This window comes from Lissotriton helveticus, chromosome 3_2, assembly GCF_964261635.1.
Source record: "Lissotriton helveticus chromosome 3_2, aLisHel1.1, whole genome shotgun sequence".
Taxonomy (NCBI): domain Eukaryota; kingdom Metazoa; phylum Chordata; class Amphibia; order Caudata; family Salamandridae; genus Lissotriton; species Lissotriton helveticus.
Window position 1 is genome coordinate 438531687 of NC_136062.1, and position 26699 is coordinate 438558385.

Here is a 26699-nt window from a genome sequence, read left to right on the forward strand (position 1 = left end):
CCAGAGATTCTCTGGCCTCACGTTTCAGTATCTAGCCTGACGTCGTTGGGCCCTCGACGCCACCTTGGTGAGCACCTATAAAACTACAAGAGACTTTTGATCCTCATTTCAACTTTTTCAATTAAATAGCTGTGCATCTATCCGCTAAACAGTTATCACCTGGTATGTGTCATATGGTTTCATGTGTCATGTGGTGTCATGTGTCATGTGTCATGTGATGTCATGTGTCAAGTGTTGTCATGTGATGTCATGTGTCATGTGGTATCATGTGTCATGTGATGTCATGTGTCATGTGTTGTCATGTGGTGTCATGTGTCATGTGGTATTATGTGTCATGTAGTGTCACGTGTCATGTGATGTTGTGTCATGTGGTGTCATGTGTTGTCATGTGGTGTCATGTGTCATCACGTGGTATGTGTCATGTGGTTTCATGTGTCATGTGGTGTCATGTATCATGTGTCGTCATGTGTCATGTGATGTCATGTGTCATGTGTTGTCATGTGATGTCATGTGTCATGTGGTGTTATGTGTCATGTGATGTCATGTGTTGTCATGTGGTGTCATGTGTCATGTCATGTGTCATCATGTGTCATGTGGTGTCATGTGTCATCATGTGTCATGTGTCATGTGGTGTCCTGTGGTATCATGTGTCATGTATCATCATGTGTCATATTATGTCATGTGTCATGTGTTGTCATGTGATGTCATGTGTCATATGGTGTCATGTGTCATGTGATGTCATGTGTTGTCATGTGATGTCATGTGTCATGTGGTGTCATGTGTCATATATCGTCATGTGTCATGTGATGTCATGTGTCATGTGTTGTCATGTGATGTCATGTGTCATGTGGTATTATGTGTCATGTGATGTCATGTGTCATGTGACGTCATGTGTTGTCAGTCATGTGGTGTCATATGGTCTCATGTGTCATCATGTGTCATGTATTGTCATATTGTGTCATGTGTCATCACATGTTATGTGTCATGTGTCATGTGGTGTCATGTGTCATGTGATGTCATGTGTCATGTGTTGTCATGTGATGTCAGGTGTCATGTGGTGTCAAGTGTCATGTGATGTCATGTGTCATGTGTCATCATGTGTCATGTGGTGTCATGTGGTGTCATGTGTCATAAATCGTCATGTGTCATGTGATGTTATGTGTCATCATGGTGTCATGTGTCATCATGTGTCATGTGGTATCATGTGGTGTCATATTTCATGTGGTGTCATGTGTCATATAGTGTCATGTGTCATGTGTCGTCATGTGTCATCTTGCGTCATGTGGTGTCATGTTTCATCATGTGGTGTAATGTGTCATCATGTGTCATGTGGTATCATGTGGTGTCATGTGTCATGTTGTGTCATGTGTCACATGGTGTCATGTGTCATGTGATGTCATATGTCATGTATTGTCATGTGGTGTCATGTGTCATCACGTGTCATTTGTCATGTGGTATCATGTGTCATGTGGTTTCAAAAAGGGGGTGGTGATGGACAGAGTATCTGAGTTAATCAGAACACTCCTACCCAGTCAACAGATCAGGGCTTGATCCATCACCGTTTTTTAGCTCACTGCACCATCCCAGTTCAGAACCTGGCTATATGCAAATTAGTCTGTCCCTGGCCCAGTGCATCATGGGAACAGGGCAGACCAAACTACCAAGCCAATTCTTCACTGGAAAGGAAACAAGCTTCCGGGGACCGGTTTCTGGCATTACAGCCGTCTTCGGCCCGGCTTGCTTGAATCCTGATGGTGCAGTGAGCAAGGGACTCATGTCTGAGCATACCCTTCCACACTCATGGTGGCCAAAATAATTTCAAAAAGGGGGTGGTGATGGACAGAGTATCTGAGTTAATCAGAACACTCCTACCCAGTCAACAGATCAGGGCTTGATCCATCACCGTTTTTTAGCTCACTCTGCACCATCCCAGTTCAGAACCTGGCTATATGCAAATTAGTCTGTCCCTGGCCCAGTGCATCATGGGAACAGGGCAGACCAAACTACCAAGCCAATTCTTCACTGGAAAGGAAACAAGCTTCCGGGGACCAGTTTCTGGCATTACAGCCGTCTTCGGCCCGGCTTGCTTGAATCCTGATGGTGCAGTGAGCAAGGGACTCATGTCTGAGCATACCCTTCCACACTCATGGTGGCCAAAATAATTTCAAAAAGGGGGTGGTGATGGACAGAGTATCTGAGTTAATCAGAACACTCCTACCCAGTCAACAGATCAGGGCTTGATCCATCACCGTTTTTTAGCTCACTGCACCATCCCAGTTCAGAACCTGGCTATATGCAAATTAGTCTGTCCCTCAAGGTTTATCTGCAAAAATAAATCGCCGATGTGCGGCGATAAGTTTTGTCTCTAAACAAGTTAGAGACAAAAATTATCGCTAGTTGTTGGTAATATGCCCCTTAATTTGTAAGATCATCCTGCGTCACTCTGTGGACCTGCTAAGGTCTAAATGTCACACCGTAAATCCCGCTGTTTCTTTGCAACAGCGCAAGCCAGCGACAGTCCCGAACCTTGCCGTGAATAGAAAACAATCGGTATGTGTTGGAACTGGCCCTTCTTGCAGGGTCATCCTCAAACTTTTTGCTTCTTCCTCCCTTATTTTTCCTGACCGGTGGCTGTTGGCAATAGGACTCTGCGTACTTTACCACTGCTGATCAGTGCTAAAGTGCATATGATCTCTGTTTAAATTGTTATTCTGATTGGATATACATGTTTGGCATATTTGTATCACCATGAAGTCCCTAGTAAAGTGCACTGGGTGTGCCAGGGCTGGTGATGACAGATGCTACTAGTGGGCCTGCAGGACCGATTGTGCCACCCACATGAGTAGCCCTAAAATGGTGTCTCAGGCCTGCCACTGCAGTGCCTGCGTGCAGTTTAGAAACTGCCATGTCCTCCTGGTCAGTGTCCCCACTGACCAGGCCTAACCCTTCCCTTTTTGTGCACATCAGTCACCCCTATGGAAGGCCCAAGGTACCCCCTGGGCAGGGTGCAGTGTATGTGAAAGCTAGAGCATGTACTGGTGCAGGTAACATGTTCTGGTAGTGAATTACAGCCATTTTCGTTTTTCACTATTGTAAGGCTATCTTGCTCCATAGATTAACATGGGGGATGCTGGCTACAGTGGTTACAGCATTTCTTCCCACAGGAACAAGATAGGACATAAGTATCTAGTATCCCTGAACTCAGAATTTAATAACACATCTTTTAGGAAAGATTGTTTTTAAACCCTGTGTTTGAGAACAGCACTTTTAGAAAGTTGCTGTTCTCTTGTCTGACCTTCCTGGGTGCCTTGGCCTGTTTGTGTATTGACTGTCTGGTTTGAGAGTGACAGGGGCTGGGGAATTCCCCAGGAGGCTGGCTGAGTCAGCCCTAGGCTGAATGACTGCATTTGCAACTGGAGTGGTGGGAGGAGTTAGCACCTGGGCTGAATAGGGCTGTGCCTGCCTTCCACAATGCTGGCTCCACCCCCCTGCTGGGCGGCTGAGGACCCTGCCCCTCACTCTGAAAGGAAAGAAGCAGCCAGCAAAACAAAGTACTCAGGAAACACCCAGAACTGGTTCAGACCGGGCTCAGGGTCCACATGCACAGAGAGAACAAAGACTTTAGGGGTATAAGTACAGGACCCCTGACAACAGAAAATTAGATCATCCTGGAATCAAGAAGGAACCTCTACCAAGGAGAAAGCTGAAACTGAAGAAGGAAGATTGTCCTGCTGTTGCTCTGCTGGACTGACCTGCTGTTGCTTTGCTGCCAAGGAGAAGGGAAGGACTTTGCTGTGTCCCCTGTCTTGAAGGAATCTCCAAAGGCCTGAGAAGAGCAGGCTCCATGTTTTGAAGTCCCAGGAACAAAAGGACTTCCCCCCCAGCTTCCCTAAACTCTGCTGAGAGAGTTCTGTCCCTCCTAGAGTGCTTGATCCAGTTATGGGGCCTCTGGAGGTTGTACCTGTGCTGGGAAGCTTGAAACTAAGCTTGAGAGACTTTTGAAACTGAAAAGTGTTGCATCGCTCGCTTGCAGAGCGCATCCCCGACAGTGCGAGAAGTTTCCCGCTGCTACGAAGGTCGAGATCGTCGCAGCGCCTGACGCCGCTGCCAGAGCCGTTCCATCCTTCGTTTGCGGGACGCACCAGACCGGTGCGGGAAAATCGAACATCGCTGCGAGTGTCGTCGCAGAGCCTGTCGTCGCTGGGTGAGATCGCCGCACCGCTTGCTTGCAGACCGCATCACGTCGCTGCGAGTGTTGTCGCAGAATCATCGCATCGAGGAGCTGCGAGAGAAAGGATCACCGCTGGACCGCGCATCGTCACCCCGGAGATCGTCGCAGCACCTACGAGATTGTTGCATCGTGCCTTTGCGAGAACAAACTTCCTACGGAACCTCCGCACCGGAATCCATACAAGTGGCCTTCCTTCCCATACAGACCGGATTCGTCACAACACGCCCGCTGCTGCAGCGGGGCTGTCGCAAACGCCTCGCCAGGGTCTCAGGAGCAACGCATCACTTGTTTTCCATCGCACCAGCTTCTGCTTTTGGAACTTTGTCGCAACTAAAAGGTACTGGGAGTAAACGTGACGCAACTGTGAACTTTTCACGCATCTGTGGTTTATATTATCGCAACCTGAAGAACTTTATCGCAAACCTTAAGAACTCTTTTGAAACCATATTCTTGAACTGTGTATGTTGGATTTTTGTCGTTTTGGTATTGTGTAGTTTAGATGAAATACCTTTATTTTTCTAAACTGTTGTGGAGTCAGTTTGTGGTGTTTTCACTGTGTTACTGTGAGTGTTGGTACAAATACTTTACGCATTGCCTCTGGTTAGCCTAGACTGCTCATGCCAAGCTACCTAGAGGGTGAGCAGGGGTAATCTCAGTGGGTTATCTCCTTGCCCTGACTAGAAGCAAGGGTCCCTATTTGGACAGTGGTACCTATCTCGGCCAACTAGAGACCCCCAGTTCTAACAGTATGTTCCTTGATCTTGTTTTTGAATCTTAAAGTTATCCCACACCGCGTCATGTCACCATGCATTTTTCCACACCACACACGCCAAACATGAACTAATTCAGAATGAATCTAGAAATGCATTTATTCAGTTTGTATGTTTATACGTTATCTCAGTTTTTTTAAACGCCAAACATGAACTAATTCAGAATGAATTTAGAAATGTATTTATTCAGTTTGTATGTTTATTCGTTATCTCAGTATTTTGACCTTGTTTTTTGATCTTGTGTGATGAACATTATAAATTATAGCGTATACCAAACAATGTTATTTTTACCAACAGAGCTCCTTGAGAAAGGGCCAAGCCCGAAATGCATCGGAGTGTTGTCGTTCTTTCATTGCAAATGTGAACTGAATCAACTCAAATAATTATATGAAATAAATATCCGTCCTATGGAAATGTAACAGAAATGAACATGTTAAATTTATAGCAACAATAAATAATCACAAACAGTAACAACAGAATCTGTCCTTCTGTGACGAACCCAAAGGTGTGCCCAATCACAGGGACGCACTAACAACGTTTGTGCGCTAATCAAGCATCATTTATTCAAGCGTACTTGGACGGTTACGCAACCTGGTGGAGCATCCAATCCTATCAACTTCTAAAAAAACTTGTCAGAACTTTCTCAGTAATCTATCGCTGTGCACCAAGCCACTTTTTCATACTTAGACATTACAACACATGACACCACATGACACATTACATCACATGACACATGACACCATATGTCAACACATGACACATAAAACCACATGACACATAACACCACATGACAACACATGATACTACATGACACCACATGACACATGACACCACGACAACACATGACACATGACAACACATGACACCACATGAAAACACATGACACATGACACATGACACATGACACCATGATGCCACATGATACATGATGACACATGACACCACATGACACATGATGACACATGACACCACATGACACCACTTGACACAAGACACATGACAACACATGACACATGAGACCACTTGATGACACATGACACCACATGATGACACATGACACCACATGACACATGAAATATGATGACACATAACACCATATGAAACCACATGACACATGGCACATGACCCATGACACCACATGACACCACATGACACCACATGACACCATATGACACCATATGACACATGACACCACATGTCACCATATGACACATGACACCACATGCCACCACATTGCACATGACACATGACAACACATGACACATGATGACACATGATAACACATGACACATTATGACACATGGCATATGACATCACATGATGACACAAGACACCACATGACACATGATGACACATGACACCACATGACACATGACAACACATGACACCACAACACATGATACATGACACATGACACATGATACCACAACACCACATGACACCTGATGACACATGACACATGATACCACATGACACTTGACACCACATGACACCACATGACACATGGTGACACATGACACCACATGACTCCACATGACGACACATGACACATGATGACACACAACACCACATGACATATGATGCCACATCACAGATGATGACACATGACACATGATACCACATGACACATGACACCACAGGAGGCAATCCATACCTCATCATATGTACTAATCGCTAAGTTTTTTTTAATGAAAAAACAACAAAGTGTTTGTTTCAAAATCAAAAAGTAGATGAGGTCAGTGTTTCCCAAACTAGGGGTTGTGACCCACTAGGTGGGTCGAGAAAGTCCAAGCATTAAATAAGGAAGCCATTAAACTCTGTTTTTATCATGTCACAATCACTGCACTTCGAAGACAGAGGTCAAATGTCAGGCTGCCTTCTGACAAATTCCTGCTTATTTTTTTGACATGGCAATTGGGGTTTACAAACTCTTCTTAACTTTGCAGTCTGATATAGAAAAGACACATGATGACACATGACACATGGCACATGACACTATATGCCAAAACATGACACATGATGGAACATGATACCACATGACACCACATGACACATGATGACACATGACACCACATGACACATGATGATACCCGATGACACATGACACCACATGACACATGATGACGTGACACCACATGACACTTAAAGATTCATGATGCCACATGACACATGATGACACATGACAACACATGACACCCTATGACACCACATGACACATGATGACACATGACACCACATGACATATGATGAAACATGAGATGACATGACACCACATGACACATGATGATACATGATGCCACATGACACCTCATCACACCACATGATACCACATGACACCACATGACACATGACACCACATGAGACTACATGACATCACATGACATGAGACATGACTCCACATAACAACACATGACACCACATGACACATGGTGACACATGACACCACATGACACATGATGACACATGACACATGACGACACATGACACATGATGACACACAACACCACATGACACATGACGCCACATGACACCCAATGACACATGATCTCACATGACACCACATGACACCACATGACACATGATGAGACATGGTGACACATGACACCACATGACTCCACATGACAACACATGTCACATGATGACACACAAAACACATGACACATGATGCCACATGACACATGGTGACACATGACACTTGACACATGATACCATATGACACCACATGAGGCAATAAGGCAGAATGAGGCAATCCATACCTCATCATATGTACTAATCGCTACGTTTTTTAATGAAAAAACAACAAAGTGTTTGTGTCAAAATAAAAAAGTAGACTAGGTCAGTGTTTCCCAAACTGGGGGTTGTGACCCACTAGGTGGGTCGAGAAAGTCCAAGCAATAAATAAGGAAGCCATTAAACTCTGTTTTTATCATGTCACAATCACTGCATTTCGAAGATAGAGGTCAAATGTCAGGCTGCCTTCTGACAAATTGCTGCTTATTTTTTCAACATGGGGATTGGGGTTTACAAACTCTTCTTAACTTTGCAGTCTGAGAAAGAAAAGTAAAGTGAACTAAGTGACAATCCTGCTGGGGTACAGGGATTGTGAAAGGAAAGTTTGTAGGGTGTCAATTTTTGTAACCCACATCAAATTGTAAATACCTGTAAATGAACTTTACACATTCAGTAGTTATTATTGCAAAAACCAAGAACATTAGAGAGTTTAAAAGGATCAAAAAAATCAAGACACCTTTCTTGGTGATGCACAAATTATATATATTCACCAAAACCCCATGTCCACACATTATCATTTGTGTGCAACATAGTTTTATCAGCAAAACTTTATGTCCATACAAATTATGTGGCCATTTAAATGGAAAATGTGCTACCTGTAAATCACAGTGTGCTACTACACAATATTTGAAATACATTAAAGAATTGCCCGCCTCATTGCCATTATAGCTTGGTGGGTCGCAAAAGTTTGCCAGTCCAAAAAATGGGTAGTGGTTCTAAAAGGTTTGAGAAGTAGTGGACGAGGGGATTCTAAATGGGCTTCTTCTCACCAGGATGAAGAAAAAACAAACGTAATATGATCTACAGATGAAGTAAACAATCTTGATATCTTTAGCCATAAAATTGTAACAAAATCAAGCAATGTAAGTGTGTAAATTCTAGAGACCTTGGCGGGTTAGATAGTAAAAACCCGAACCAAGTGCCCAAATGTTCAGTTCACCAAATACAGTTGAACTCAGAAGATTTCAGAGGGGCTTCCTTGTGCCTTTGTGTAAGTAGCACAAACCCAAGAACCCAGGTCAGTGTAGGTGGCTCTGTCTGCTCTGTTCCTCTTCTCTAGGATAATGCTGGTTGACCTTCGTGTTTGGATGGAAAGTGCTAGGGTTTTGCCAGGAAGCCACCCTAGTTTCTCAGGAGAATGCCAATGATGCACAGTACAGCATCTCTAATAGATATGCAAGCCGGTCTAGGGTTAATGGTGCAGGGCAGATGTCCTATCCATTCATTGACTGCCCTAAAGCATTCCCTCATTTGGATCACTGCACTGGAGGAAGGTGTTTGATCTGGGGTTACCAGTGACTTGTTTACTAGTACTGCCGCTCTTCACTCAGAGGCATGGTTGCAGATCTCCAAATCAAATTCTATTTTGCTTTAGAGTGGTTTGAAGAACTGTCCTACCATCACAGCTACCATCACTGCTCCAACCATGCTTAATATGTAGAAGAGCAGTTTGATTGGCAGCTTATATAGGGTGCAGTCTCTTCCATTGCTCTTGGTGAAGTTTCCCGAGGGATTGTACTAACCAGAGGATCTTCTGCTTTCCGATTAAAAGCTCAGAGGAATCTTGAGAAGCTCGCTGAGCATGCATGTATAAATACTATTGAGATTACATTTGACCACACAAATATTGTTCTTTCATACATGCACTAAATTGCATTTCGAATTGACAATAGCCCACTAGGACCTGTTCTGGTCACCATTTATCTAACTGCTGATTACATATAATAAAAATAATCACAACCCCAAGGAAAATGTGCAGGCTGTGTGATGGCAGTACTAGGCTGGCATTAAATGTAACACTCTACAATGCAACCCTGACAAGACAGAGGTCCTATTGTTTGCACCTGACCCCATTCAATGCTGGCTGGGGTCCTGGCCTTCATGCTGCCACACTGCCTGCCTGCCTCCCTACCCATACAACAAAGTGATAATCATTTATCTCTCAAGTCTCAGGTCACAGCGGTGGTCAAAAATTCTTGCTGCATCCTTCCAATGCTGAGGAAATGTATTAAAATGCTTCCCTGGGAAGCCCAAAAAACAGTTGTCCATGCCCTGATTTTATCTAGACTGGACAACGTGAATGTGCTTTATATAGGACTACCAGAGTACTCAACAAACAGACTACAAAAAATCCAGAATATGGCCATCTGCCTACTGTTAAAGCTCCCCAAGCATGCCTCGATCACTCACTACCATAAACAGGTACATTGGCTGCTGGGTAAGAAGAGGACCATTTTTAAAGTGCTTACAGTGGCCCGCTCAGCTTATTACAAAACAAGCCCGGGTTTCCTGCTAGAAAGATTGACCAACTATTGCCCTCATAGAACATTAGGCTCAATATGCTCACCTGCTAGCTGTTCCACTTATAAACAAGAAAAGATGGGGCAGCTCTGCCTGTTCATGACTGGAGGCCAAACTTTGGATTGATCTTCCATTGTTCCTCGGATACCTTTCTGACATAAAAGCATTCCGCAAGCAGCTGAAAACCCACCTGTTCAAAGACTAATAGGTGAAACCCCCGGATATGTGCCACCTGCCTAGCGCCCCAACACTCTCAGACTAGCCGTGCACTTTATAAATGCTCCATTCATTCATTCAACTCACAGGTGGTTATAAATAATGAAAAAGGAAAGTATAAAACTTGGGATTTGTTTTTGATGACAGACTCAATTTTGGGGCCCAAGTTAATGCAGTTGCTTCTGCCAAATCATATGTCTTTAGGACATGCAAGAAAATATTGCCTTTGCAGTCAAGGGACAGTCAGCGCTTGGTGATTACCTCACTAATTAAGTCAAGAATAGACTATTGCAACAGATTATATCTGAATATCCAGGAGTGCGTTTTGCATAGACTTCACATTTTGCAGAATGCAGCAGTCAGATTGCTTGCAGGCATACTCAAATATGCATCTGTCTCCAGTGAGACCCGCAGACTCCATTGGCTTCCTGTCAAGAAACGAGTACAGTTTAAATCACTCTGTATGGTCTTTAAGGCTCTTCAAGCATAGGTCGTGACCATCTGAAGGGGCAATTTCAGTGGTATGTGCCCAATAGACCACTGCGCCCTTTAAAAGTCAAAACAGGTAATTGTGCCACCCACAAAAAAAGCCAGGTGGGGAGGAAAAAGCTTTAGCGTTGGTGCAGCCAAGGCTTGGAATGACTTGCCTTTCCACCTGAGGAACAGCTCGGATCTACATGCTTTTAGGAAGGCCCTTAAAACTTAGCGGTCTTAATCTGTCCTTTTTTCAGAGGATTGTAGCTAGCACAAGGATACCTCAGAGTAACAGTTGCCCTTTACCAATGCCCATGACATGACATATGACACATGACGACACATGCCACATGCCACATGACGACACGTGATGACACATGATGACAGATGACACATGACACCACATGACACTTGACACCACATGACACATCAAAAAGATGTGGGACTGTGTCCAGTCCCCAGAAGTGCACAGCGTAATGCTACTTTTGGCTATTGCTTATCAATCTTATCTATTCAACTTTTGTCCAAGTAATCCATAACCCTTTTTCATAAATACTCCAATCTTCGGATAACGGGACCACGCACACTGTGTACACGTAATTTTCAAGTTTCTACTGTTCAGATGGAGTCATTCCAGACTTTTACCAAAACATGATTGAGACGTGAATTCAATTCCAAGCAGTGTTTATTCAAATCATATAACCCAATGCATTTCGGGCTTCACGCCCTTCTTCGGGGGTCACTGTAAGTAATAATAAAAATGACACAATTACTGAACTGTTTACACCAATATACACATATTTTGCATGCTCCAACCTTATGAGTCAACAATATTTCATATGTACGGTGAAAAGAAAAATATAGTAACCTCAAATTTCATCAGGTGATCAGTGAACCAACCACATCAGCCTATGCTTCAAACCTTGCTTAATTTACAACCTTTCCCACTCCTGTATTGTGTTCTGCAACCATCTGCTAACTGATAAACATTCCCCCATTAATCCTGATGCAACACGCTTCATCAGTGTTATCGCAACAAACTGTAAACCGTTAGCATTGACGGAAAGTGTATAAAATATTGATAAAAGAAAGGTGTGCATCCTGCTCTCATAAAAAAGCATTATAACCACATGACACATGACACCACATGACACCACATGACACCTCATGACACCACATGACAACACATGACACAAGATACCATATGACAACATATGAAACATGACGACATATGACACCAATTGACACATGACACCACATAGCACCACATGATACAAGACACCACATGACGACACATGACACCACATGACACCACATGACGACGCATGACACATGAAACATGATGACAAATAATACCAAATGACACCACATGACAACACATGACACACATGATGACACATGATGACACATGACACCACATACCACATGACACATGACACAAGACACCACATGACACCTGACACCACATGATACATGACATTTGACACCACATGACAACAAATGACACATGACACCACATTACACCACATGACAACACATGACACAAGACGCCACATGACAATGCATGAAACATGACGACACATATCACCACATGACAACACATGACATGACACCACATGACACCAATTGACACGACCACACATGATGACATATGATGCCACATGACGACTTATGACACCATATGGTGAAACATGACACCACATGACACCACATTACAACACATGACACATGACACCACATGATGACAAATGACACATGATGACACATGATACCACATGACTGACAACATATGACACATGATGACACATGATGAAACATGATTACACATGACAACACATGACGACACATGATGACACATGGCACCACATGACACATGACACATGATAACACATGACAACACAGGACACATGACAACACATGATGACACATGACACATGAATCCACATGACACATGACACTTGGCACAACATGACAACACATGACAACAAATGACACATGATACCACATGACACCACATGACAACACATGACACAAGACATCACATGACAACACATGAAACTTGAGGACACATGACACAACATGACACCACGTGACACCACATGACACATGATAACACATGACAACACATGACACATGATACAACATGACACAACATACCACATGACACCACATGACATGACACATGACACTACATGACACTTGACAACACATGACACCACATGACAACACATGACATATTACACCACATGACATCACGTGACACATGAAACCACATAACACATGACACCACATGACACATGACACATGACACCACATGACAACACATGATACATGACATCACATGAGACATGACACATGACAAAACATGACAAATGACACCACATGAGACTACATGACAACACATGACACATGACACCACATTACACCACATGATACATGACGACACATGACACCACATGACACATGATGACACATGACATGACAAATGACACCACATGACACATCATGACACATGACGTGACACCACAAGACACATGACATGTGACACCACTTGACACATGACACCACATGACACATGACACCACATGATGCATGATGACACATGATGAAACATGATAACACATGACACATGATGAGACATGACACCACATGACGAAATATGACACTGGACACCACATGAAACCACATGACACATGACCGCACATGGCACCACATGACAAATGACACCACATGACACATGACACATGACAACACAATTACACCACATGACACCACACGACCCATGATGACACATGACAACATATGACACCACATGAAAAATGACGACACATGATATGACGTGACACCACATGACACATGATGATACATGACACCACATGACACCACATGACACTACATGACGGCACATGACACATGACAACCCATGACACCATATTACACCACATGCCAACACATGACACCATATGACACCACATGACACATGACGACACATGACACCACATGAAACATGACAACACAACACGATGTGACACCACATGATACATGATGATACATGACACCACATGACACCATATGACACCACATGACACATGACACCACATGACACTACATGACATCACATGGCACATGACACATGACAACACATGAAGCCACATGACACCACATGAAATCACATGACACATGACACCACATGATGCCACATGACACATAACTACACATGACAACACATGACAACACATGACACCACATGACGACTCATGACACCACATGAAACATGACAACACATGACACGACGTGACACCATATGACACATGATGATACATGACACCACATGACACATGACACCACATGACAATACATGACATCACATGGCACATGACAACACATGACACATGACACCACATGACACATGATGACACATGACACCACATGACATCACATAACACATGATGACACATGACACGACACATGATGACACACAACACCACATGATGCCACATGACACATGATGACACATGACACCACATGACACCACATGACGACACACGACACCATATGACACATGACACCACATGACACATGACACCACATGAGGCAATCCATATCTCATCATATGTACTAATCGCTAAGTTTTTTTAACCATTAACCCTAGACTGGCTTGCATATCTGGCTTGCATATCTACTAGAGATGCTGTACTGTGCATCATTGGCATTCTCCTGAGAAACTAGGGTGGCTTCCTGGCAAAGACCTAGCACTTTCCATCCAAACTCGAAGGTCAACCAGCATTATCCTAGAGAAGAGGAACAGAGCAGATAGCGCCACCTACCTGGGTTCTTGGGTTTGTGCGTCTTACACAGTATATAATTTATTTATTGCGTGATTTGAAAAAACCATTGCAAATACAAAACTTTTTAAAAAAAGAATTACAGAATTTCATTTAAAATATCATGTTCATAAAAACCAGTCAGGGTAGCAGTCACAGGTGAGGTTTGAAAAACGTTATGCCAATGGAGAGTCACGAGCTTTGGACACCTCACTTAGATTTTTGGCAGTGCTCTCCATAAATCTTACTAGGGCACAGTTTAATTCAGTGTTCCTAGGATCCAAACAGGCCAGCACTGCCACTCCACAGCTTCTGATCATTTTTCTATTCCAGTGATGCTTGAGTAGGCCCCGTCTCTCAGCGAGCAGTTTTGGGCACAGACAGATGATGTGTGTAATGTCTTCTTTGTGCAGACAGAGCCACCTACAGTGACCTGGGTTCTTGGGTTTGTGCTTCTTACACAAAGGCACACAAAAGCCCCTCTGAAATCTTCTGAGTTCAACTGTATTTGGTGAACTGAACATTTGGGCACTTGGTTCGGGTTTTTACTATCTAACCCGCCAAGGTCTCTGGAATTTACACACTTACATTGCTTGATTATGTTGCGATTTTATGGCTAAAGATCTCAAAATTGTTTACTTCATCTGTAGATCATATTATGTTTGTTTTTTCTTCATCCTGGTGAGAAGAAGCACATTTAGAATCCCCTCGTCCAGTACTTCGCAAACCTTTTAGAACCACCACCCATTTTTTAGAATGACAAACGTTTGCGACCCACCAAGCTAATATGGCAATGCGGCGGACAATTCTTTAATGTATTTCAAATATCGTGTAGTAGCACACTGTGATTTACAGATAGCATATTTTCCATTGAAATGGTCACATAATGTGTATGGACATAAAGTTTTGCTGATAAAACTATGTTGCACACAAATGATAATGTGTGGACATGGGGTTTTGGTGAATATATATAATTTGTGCATCACCAAGAAAGGTGTCTTGATTTTTTTGATCCTATTATAATCTTTTATTCCATCACATTTCAGAATTACAAACAATGTTCTTGGTTTTTGCAATAATAACTGCTGAATGTGTACAGTTCATTTACAGGTATTTACAATTTGTTGTGGGTTACAAGAAATGACACCCTACAACCTTTCCTTTCACCCTCTCTGTACCCAAGCAGGATTGTCACTTAGTTCACTTTACTTTTCTTTCTCAGACTGCAAAGTTAAGAAGAGTTTGTAAACCCCAATCCCCTTGTTGAAAAAATAAGCAGCAATTTGTCAGAAGGCAGCCTGACATTTGACCTCTATCTTCGAAATGCAGTGATTGTGACATGATAAAAACAGAGTTTAATGGCTTCCTTATTTATTGCTTGGACTTTCTCGACCCACCTAGTGGGTCACAACCCCCAGTTTGGGAAACACTGACCTAGTCTACTTTTTGATTTTGACACAAACACTTTGTTGTTTTTTCATTAAAAAACGTAGCGATTAGTACATATGATGAGGTATGGATTGCCTCATTCTGCCTTATTATAGAACCATTCCTCCACACTCACATACACACTCACCATATATTCAACAGTACATAATTTGGCCGTAGCACTAATAGCAGTGTATGCATTGGTAACAAAACATATTGACTGAACATGGCAACCATGAAGTCAGTAAGCTACTCCTTTGCAAGATTGGGGGCCCCACATTTTCTTAAATTTCTTCAAACATATGCAACTGGCATTCACCATACTTTTACCCATAGCAAACAAATCCGCAGCTGTGTCCTAAGTATCCAACCAGGAGTAGTGCATCATTCCACCTTACCACCATGAACCCCAAGTCACAAAACAAAATTACTTCTTTGTGGTCTGAAGTCTTCCAGTATAACTAGGAACCATGCCCTATCCGAGCTCATAATGGAAAACCCCATAGCCATACACAAATGTTCTCCACCTTGTCCCTTAACACTCTAAAGAAGGGGCATGCCTAGAAAATATCGTAAAAAGTACCATCAATTCTGCAACATCTGAAAGAGACCATGTCAGCAGCAATTATCTGCCTGGCTAGTTGTATACAAATATAATATATTCTCTGTGGAATCTTTAGCTGCACTCTTCTGAACCCTGATCTAGGTGCCCCCTCCCTGTGGTTCATTTCTGCTACATCCCAGTCATCCACTGTCATGGAGTCTAGGTCCACTGGTCATTTATCCCACAGCTTGAGTAGCACTTTGGGTGTGTGAATGACCAGCCTATAAAGTACAGAAGATATTGTATTCTTTAGAAGAGGGTTTGATTCAAAACTATATCTACTGGAAAAAGTTCTTCAAGTAATGTAGTTTTACAGCATACTTGAATGGATGAATAAAAACTGTACTTGTTCAGTGCAAGGTCATCACCACCCCTTGTTGTAAATAATTTTGTCCACCCTAAGCGTGGAAGGGTATACTCAGATGTGAGTCCCTTGCTCATTGCACCATCAGGATTCAAGCAAGCCGGGCCGAAGACGCCTGAAATGGCAGAAACCGGTCCCCGGAAGCTTGTTTCCTTCCCAGTGTAAGAATTGGCTTTTGTAGTCTGGTCTGCCCTGTTCCCATGATGCACTGGGCCAGGGGCAGACTAATTTGCATACAGCCAGGTTCTGAAACTGGGATGGTGCAATGAGCTAAAAAACGGTGTTGGATCTAGCCCTGATCTCTTGACTGGGTGAGAGTACTCTGCTTAATTCAGAGACTCTGTCCATCACCACCCCTTGTTGTAAATAGGTCATCATACAGAGCATCCTGGTGTGAGCTCAAACTTCAATCCTCAATTCACCCATTGCAAAATAAATAAATCCAGAATACCAATAGGAAAAGGAAATAGAGCAGACGGAGCACCGACGAGCCCTAAAAAGCAAATTAGATTAGGCTCTAATACAGTGAACCAAGGCCAAGTACAAACAAGTATTCATGTTCTTCTTAAACTGACTTCATTTGTCATCAATTGAAAAAAATCTGGAAGTTGGTTCCAAGCTTTGGATCCCAAGGCTGCAAAAGATTTGCCTCCCATAGAGTTTAGACTGAATGTAGAAGGTTTCAACAGAACAGAATGTGAAGATCTGAGGGTCTTTGTGTCCTGTAAGGACAGAAACGATCGGATAAGTATTTAGGGACAGCAATATGAAAGGACCTGAAAACCAATCCCAGAATTTTAAAAAGAACCCTCTTATAAATAGGCAACCACTGCAACTCTCTGAGCGCTTGTGACTCAGATCTGTGTCTGGGTTGTCTAAGCACAAGTCTAGCGGCTAAACTTTGTATACCATGGAGCCTGTGAATCAGTTGCTTACAAATGTCTAAGTAAAGGCCATTACAATAATCTAACCTTGAGGTTAGGAGTTTAACAGCCACCATTTTCCCTGTGGCAAATGGAAAACAATCGAAGAATTTTTAAAAGATTTAGGGCCAGGTGTAGGTCGCCAATTACCGGTCGGTAACGGCCGATTTCGGCCGTTACCGACCGGTAATTGGTTTTCGAGATGAAGGGGCAAATATTTTACAGATTCGGTAAATTTACCGAAACGGTAAATTTACCGAATCTGTAAAATACCGAATCGGTAATTTTACCGATTCGGTAAAACCCAGATGTAGGTAGCACAGGCCTTCAGAATTCGATATTTTACCACCCAATCCAATTGGGTGGTAAAATACCGAATTCAGGTGTGCATGCACATCTGTGCATGCAAACCTGTGCCATGTGACACACAGACATGCCCTTAGGGCATGTCTGTGTGCCACATGGCACACATGCCTGTATTTGAGGTGCTAGAGGGTGTCAAAGTGACACCCCCTGCACCCTTGCTGAAATCCGTATTTACCGAATCTGTAAATACCGATTCGGTAATGCCCATTGATTCCTATGGGCTTCAATGCCCATAGGAATCAATGGGCATTACCGAATCGGTATTTACAGAATCGGTAAATACCGAATCTTAACGATTCGGTATTTACCGATTCTGAAATACCTACATCTCCCCCCCTCTATTTTACCACTTCGGTATGATTCGGTATTTAAGAAGTGGTAAAATAAAATTACCTACATCTGGCCCGTAATCAGAGAAAAGAACGTACCTGCAACTGACAAGACTTGTGGCTGAAAGGATAAAAATGTGTCAAATTTTACTCCAAAGTTTCTGGCCACCTAAAGAGGAAGTGGAGCAGGAGACACAACATCGGCCATCATATAATGGGGAGAACAAATTGTGCTTCCCAAACAAAAGTATTTCTGTTTTGTCTGTGTTGCACTTAAGATGGTTATTTTCCAATGAGCGAAAAATGTCAGTGAAAAAATCCTTAAAATTGTGTTCATACCCAGAAGAATTATGTACAGAGACAAAGTCAATTGGTTGTCATCAGTGTAGGGGGTAGTAGAGATACTAAAGGAGCTAATCAACGATGTCAGATGGGCCATGTAAACATTGAATAAAGAGGGACTGAGCAAAGAGCTCTGTGGAACAACAAGGGCCATATTTATGAAATAAGTTGTTTTATACTTGCACCACACAACATGGTGCATGTTCAATGCAACTCAAAATTGATTTATGAAGCCATGGAAGGCCACTTTGGATTGCCCCGAGTGGCTTCATACATCTGGAGTAACACAAAGCAGCGCAAATCACTGTGACATAATGCTCTGCCCTGGGAAGGCATTCCATGGGCATTGGGTGGGTGTTCCCACGCAACTCCCATGGATTTTTATGCAGTCATGGTTTTACAAGAACTGGTAGACCCGGGAATGGCTCAAAATGCTACGCCTTCCCAGAGGAAGCATAACAAGAAAAAATATTTCTCTTTCTTCCTCTCCTATGTGTGAGAAGATCAGCGATGTCTGTGGGACGCCTGTGTCCCACAGCCCAGTATGAACTACTCTTTCTACTTTAACATAGAAATCCTCAGGCACCCAAAATGAGGGCTTCTGAAGAGTGTACATACAATCAAGAGAGCAAACACTTTTTAAAGCACCCGTTTACCCATGTGTGAGGTGGGAATTTCCTCAAGTGAAATACAGACAATGCTAGAACAGCTAACACATTCCTTTCTATAAAATCCTCCGTATCAGCTATTGTGAAAATACTGGGTACTGGAAACCCCATTGACCATCTGAAAGGCGCACACAACCTACAAGATATGGAGATCTTTCTGTTGATTTTGACTAATTAACCTGCAAGCTATAGTTTCACCGTATATCCTAAACATTTCCACCTACTAGCAATGAAATTATGATTGACAGCCATGTAGATGAGAAGATCATCAGTATACAACACACTGACATCTAAGCCTGGACCCCACTTCAGGTCCTTACTTAAAGCATCCCATTTCACCCAACTAGTCAATGGCTGTACAAGTAATGCAGAAAGAGGGGGGGACAAAGGACAACCCAGTTTCATCACTCATGTATTCATTATGCGCCAGAGTACCTTTTTTTAGTTACCTGTGCACTATACAAAACAAATCACATCAAACAAACTATCATTATTTCTCTCCCATAGGACATCACCCCTTTAAACATTACTTGGGAGTCTGGCCATAGCACACAAGAAAACTCTGGTGAGAAAATGTGGTCACATAACCCTCTTTCTAAGAACCACAGACATAAATGGGCACTTTACAGAATCAAAAGCTTACCTGAAGTCACTGACAGAACCACAGCATCCTATTCCAATGTGTGGGCATGTGCTATGCAGCAGTGTAAGCAATGCACACTGAGCCTACTGGAGTTTTGCAGCAAATATTGGCACTATGGACTCTTATTAGGTAGTGGCGGTTAGCTAGCACATTGGTCAACAAATTCATATCAATATAAAGAAAGGAGAGAGGCACATAGGAAGCAGAGTCAACCAGTGTCTTCCCAATCTTATGTGTCACCACTGTTCTGGCCATTTGTTTGTCATCTAACAAGCATCCTTTCTCCTTTGCTACTTTAAAAAAGGAATAGACATGTTCACCCAGGCTTTTGTACTGTTAACCGGCAGACCACAGGGACTTAGAGCTTTTCTGCCTCCGAGTGGTGTCACTAATGTTTCACCAAAATTAGGACTACAAATATCATAGATCACAAATGTCTGACTTCTCCAATGTCGAACACTGTCCCTACTTTTGCTTGCATTGGAGTGGGACCAGTAAATCTGCCACCTCAAAGGCCAACACTATTCCTTACTCCATGGACCTACTGAAAACCTTCCTCTCATTGTCTACATCAAGCTAGTTATTTGCCAACTGTATAGCCAATTACTTACGCCGGAAAACAAGCCCGCTATGGCCATTCCGGCCCTGACGCTAGTCAATCAGCTAAGGGTGCACCGAGTCCATGCCTTCTACTTTCCTGGGGCCCGAGGAGCCAAGAAGGGTTATGCCGGTGGCATGCCAATTATCCCTTTGGGTGTGCCTAGGAAGCCATTTTTCCCAGGGGAGAAACAGGTAAAAGGTACCTGCATCGACCGGCCCAACAGGACCCACTTTCTGAAAGGCTAGTTTCTGCAGTGACATTCCTTTAAGTATCCGGAGCCCTGTTATATCTTATTTTTCGTATTTCATTGCATATTTTAATAAAATACCAATCAGCACACGAATCTAAGGGCCAAATAGAAAAAAGAAATTCCTGTGTAAAAATGTATTAGGATTGTGTTGCACAAGCAACTTTAGGAAACTAGAAGCATAACTTATTGTTAAAAAAGATTTTATAAAAGATATCCTGACCTAACATGAAAAGAAGAATAAAATACTATTAATTTGAAAACCCATACAACCAAATTAATTGACTTGCAGCTACTACATTGAGATTCTTCAATTATCATAAGTCTCTCAGTAATTCTTCTGAAGAGACAGGAACACAGATTGCTTGCTCCACTTTTAAATGTTGAGCAAGTAAATCAAGAACAGAAACAAAAGAATCACCATGGAGGATTATTTACAGCCCCTTGCGCCGCAGATGCATCACATTTAATATGGGAAAAAGTGAAGTACCGGCGGGGCAACCGGGTTGTAAGCCCCCATGTGGCTACTGCTTTGCATCATCAGCACTCCCTCTTCCTGCCTATCAGGAAAGGCCTGCATAGCCACCCTAAATGTCCCATGGCTTTTATGGATCTCACCTCGGCTTTCGATCGAGTTAATTGACGAGGCTCTGGTCTCATGTCTTATTTATTTTATTTATTTATTTATTTATTTGAGTTTTATATAGCACTGGCTAGACCCAGATGTATCAGAGCGCTTTACATAAGATTCCACAAAGTTACAAAATTTGGGCATAGAACCCGAGTTAGTGGCTTTTTTTTACATGGCTCCCATTCCAATCTATCTGCATTGTTGAGGTATGATGAGAGCAGGAGCTTGTCTGCCTCCTGGGGATTACAGAGGGTGGTAAGGCAGGGGTGCATTTTGGCACCCCTGCTATTTACACTATATATTAACACATTGGAGGAAGTTTTGACTGTCCCCTGTGTGGATATTCCTAGAGTGGGCCCTAAATTATCTCCTGTGTTACTATACGCATATGATGCGTCCTGATCACATGGACCGCTGTGGGCCTCTAGTATCTCTTGCACGCCTGTGTAAAATTAATGGGTTCTTTAGACCAGTCAACATACTACATCAAAACACACAAAATGACGATTGGCTGTCGGAAGGCTGCTGGGCCCAAGTTCTCTGGTAAAGGGGTTAACCTCACTAAAGTTTCAACCTTCTGCATCTCTGGTAGTTTTTGGTGATAGAGGGTGCTGGTTTGCACAAAAATCCCTTCAAAAGAAGACCTCAATGAGGGCAGTAGGAGCAACAATGGATTTTGCCAAAACACAGGGGGCTAAACCGGTGTGAGCCCCGGTAGAGTTATACTGAGAAAAGTGTATTCCAATGGAATGCTATGGGTGTGACATTTAGGGGTACAAAGATGCTGGAGAGCGCCAGGTGATTGAAAACAAATTCTTGCGTATTCTCCTTGCTGTTCCCACCAGTACTCCATCGTTCATGCTTCATGAGGAGTTGGGTTTAGGTATATCCCTGACCACATTGCTTTGGCATCCATCCTGCGATGGCTTAGAATTTGGTCTAGCCCAGCCCTTAATTTAAACCAGCTTGTGAGTGCGGATTGTAGATCACTTACTGGTGCACTGCATATCCAATGGCTCAGTTATGCCACAATGATGTTGAAGAGTGTGGGTTGTATAGAATTGTTTACTAATTACGGACAAATATGGCCAAGGGAGATGCAGGATGTGAAAAACATGTTTTTATCCAGGTGGCAAAGTGAAAGAGAGGATAGGGAGCTTTTGAAACCCACTTTGAAAACATACCCTTGGGGGAACACTATTTGTCGAGGTTTATTAATGCTTACCATTTCTTTTATTAATAAGGTTCAGGTTTAATATAATACACTAGTCTTTAGCTGTTCCCCAAGTATTTTACAAGCTGGGTGGCTTAAAAGCGTGTTCATGTAACGATTTTTCTGAGCAAGATATTTTACATTTTATGTTTTTTTCTGATTTATAACTGGTATTAGGGTCTAGATATTTTCTTCCGCTGGTAAGAAATAAACCATTTGGGCAAGTAAGACCAGATTTGCTGTACACACAAATGCTTTATTCCACCTTAGTTTGCTTCAGGGTCGTAAGCTTTCTTACTGGTGCATTAAACTCAGGGAAATGTTACTTAACGACTAGACATCCTTTTTTATTATATTAGTCGATAGCAGTTTTGTGCAAAGGCTGTTTCCTGCCATTTTCATATTCTTAAGACTAGCAGCATGCAGGGCTATGTCAGTGGAGGACCTAGTATTTGCACCTTACGTATCTGGGGGCATATTATCAAGCCCCTAGGTACTGTAACGATGAATTTGCACTTCATACAATTATTTGATGTAGCCTACGCCCCAGTGCAATTTTTCCTGAGGTTTTATAGTTGAGAATTTTTTAATCGATGTAACTAGATTGATGGTTTGTAGGTAACATAGAAGAACCTAAAAAATATGTTTTCGTTGTCAGGTTTTAATTAGGGTGAGCTCCCTACATTATTTATCGAAACCACCAATTTTCTAGATGTTTTTTGACATGCGAATTGTACATATTATCACGGAAAATAAGGTATATATGCTAGTAATGAATATGTAATTGCTTTCAGTCTGTGCCATGTTTTTGTTTTTAATTGCTTGTAGATTCATGTCAAGAAATGTTTGTATGTACAGGTGTAACACGTACAGATATGTGTGGTTGTTTATATTGTGCTTTTATGGACGGTATTGGCCGAAAAAAGAGCAATTGACTGACTGAATTGTTCTTTTGGCATTCCAAACACAACGGCTGCTTTGTGCAGCCCTGTGCAGCACTGATCATTGCATTGCTTGAGTACTGGTCAGCAAGCCAAGCAAGGCTCGAGCATGGATTGGGCTGAAGGACCGGCTCCTGCTGGCCCCTTGTCTCATGGGGACGGTCAATCCAGAATAGAGCCAAGCATGCTAGGCACTGCCTATTTCACAACTCTTTTGATTGAAAACATTTAAATCATACAGCATTTAGGAGAAGTAGCATGTAAGACATATATAGCCACAATACTCACTGCTAGATGCATCAACGTTCGATTTTGCGAGTCCTTAATTGCGAAGTTTAAGGATTCGCATTTAGGGACTCACAAAATCAGATGCATGTAGGATTTGCTAAAATGTTAGCAATTCCTAAATATTCCTTATCTGCGACTCGCAGACTACGATTCGCAAATAAGGAGTGACATCTCATTGATTCCTATGGCCATAGGAATAAATGGGGAGGAATTCTCAAATCGCAATTTGAGAATACGATTTCAAGGATGACGGGTGTCCAAAGGACACCCTGTTGCACCCTTTAACTTGACCTGGACACTGGTATTGCTCACACACATGTCACAAGGACATTTGTGTGTGTAACATACAACTTTGAAAGATGCACTTTGGTGCATTTTTCACAGTTTTCGCTATTTACCATGAAGTTTGATTTCATGGTAAATAGCGACCACTATCAGCGAAATCGCTGGCTATTTTACATTCATGCTTTGCATTTAAGGAATCTCAATTTGAGATTCCTTAAATGCAATCGCAAATAGCGATTTGTGCATTTGGGATGCATCCCAAATGCATAAATACCAGTCGCAGAGGAGATTCTGAGAATCTGCCCCTTTGCGAACGGTATTTCGCTTGATGCATCTAGCTGATAGTACTGTTTAGCATGCTTCATTCCGGTTCTCATACAGATTCCTTATCACACACTCAGTTTATCTAGCCACTAATTCTTTTTTATTCAAGTTGTTTTATTTTGCAGAGATTTATAAAGCTGGAATGTGATCCTTCAGCTTATCAGAGCGCTGTACATATAGCAGTAAGACCATACATACAAGAGCAAAATACAAGGAGGGAAAATGCAGGGAGCAATTCAAATACAAAAACACATACAATATACCAACAAGGCTTGGTAGATTCATGACCTAACCGAATCCACGTGAAATGATCCAGCTGTGTGACTAAAGATAATTAGCGAAGGAATCTATTCATTAGACTTTTTTTTCTTCTTTTTTTGAGTAAGGGAGAGTAGGGCTTTGTCCTACTTTGTGGAGGTAGTGTGTTCCATATTCTTGTGGCTAGGCCATAGAATTGCAAATTTGTAATTTCAAAACTTCAATTTTAACAGACAAAATCCACTAGATGTGAAACAGCTCAACTAACGAATCATAAAAAGGTCTTTTTGCTGCTGGGTGTTCCTGCAGCTGAGCTGAACTGCCTGTGTTTCACTGACCATCTGCTGGACGTCTCATTTGTTTTGTTAATTATTATAATTGCCTTCACTGAGGTGATGACCCTCTCGCTCTTTACCATTTGTTAAGTCAGGAGAAGGCACTGCTTTTAACATAAAAATAGACTCCTGCCTTTCCTTAACCTTAACCTTGTTCAAGAAAGACATTTTGACATTTATGCATATGTTGAGTCAGATTGATTTAATATGTATGCATGTATTTATTGAACATAATGAAGCAATTTAGGCCAAGAAATATATTCAGCCAGTATCTGAATAGCACAATGTGTAAACAAGGAAATTGGTTCATATGTGATCTTCCCTGTTTGACCCAATTATGTGTCACTTCACCAATCGTTTCACTTCCATGTAGCACATTTTAATTGAGGGTCAAATCTGAGACCACCTTGAAGAAATTCAGTTCAGGAAGTGTGCCATATAAAAACCTCACTGATGTAAGGTTTAATAGACCATAATGGTGCCCCACATAAAACCATAATAGTGGCCTTATATCAGTGCATATGAAAAGCTGACATCTCTTGGCTCACTCAAGTGTCGTAAGAGGATTAGAGATGGGAAAAGGTTTCTCTTTAAATCAGGTATGTTTTATATAACTGCATAGCCATCTGTTATGTCTATGTAGTGAAACAACAAGCTTTCAAGAAATAACCTATTTTAATCTGAACGAATATTTGTCACACTCGTACACTATATTTGCAGTAATATTTAGATGCGGAATCTTGCCACGGCTCGGCTTGTGTGTTGCCTCTGAGTGTCTTATTATGACTTTGGTGGGCTCGGAGCAGGGTCGCCACGCTGCCGCCCTACTCCAAGACTGACAAAGCCATTAACCAACACCTTCCAGAGTACAACATATTTTACTATGGTGGGCAGTTTTATGGCAGGGCATGGTCTGTCAAGTCCTTGCCCTCAAGGAACTGTGGTTGCATGCGCACAGAGGGGCTCAACAAGTAACCCCCTATCTGCACCCCATGGCGCAGATGCACAAGGACGCCTGGTAGGGCCCCCTTTGATTACTCACCGCCACAATTTTCATGCCAGTCGCACGGCCATCAAAATTGTGTTGGTGAGGAAACTCGTGATATGCTTGGAGGGGCCGCATCAGTCCTACCAATTACATTACAGCCTCAGCCAGGGATCTTGTATCCCTGGCGGTTGCGGTGGTCATGGGGCAGGCAGGCCTCCCATGTCCTAATAGGGTGGTCAGAAATCCGCCACAGCCCCACCCCGCGAGTCAGTGGTCTGCAGACCGCCAGACTTGTAATAAGCCCCTTAGACCGGA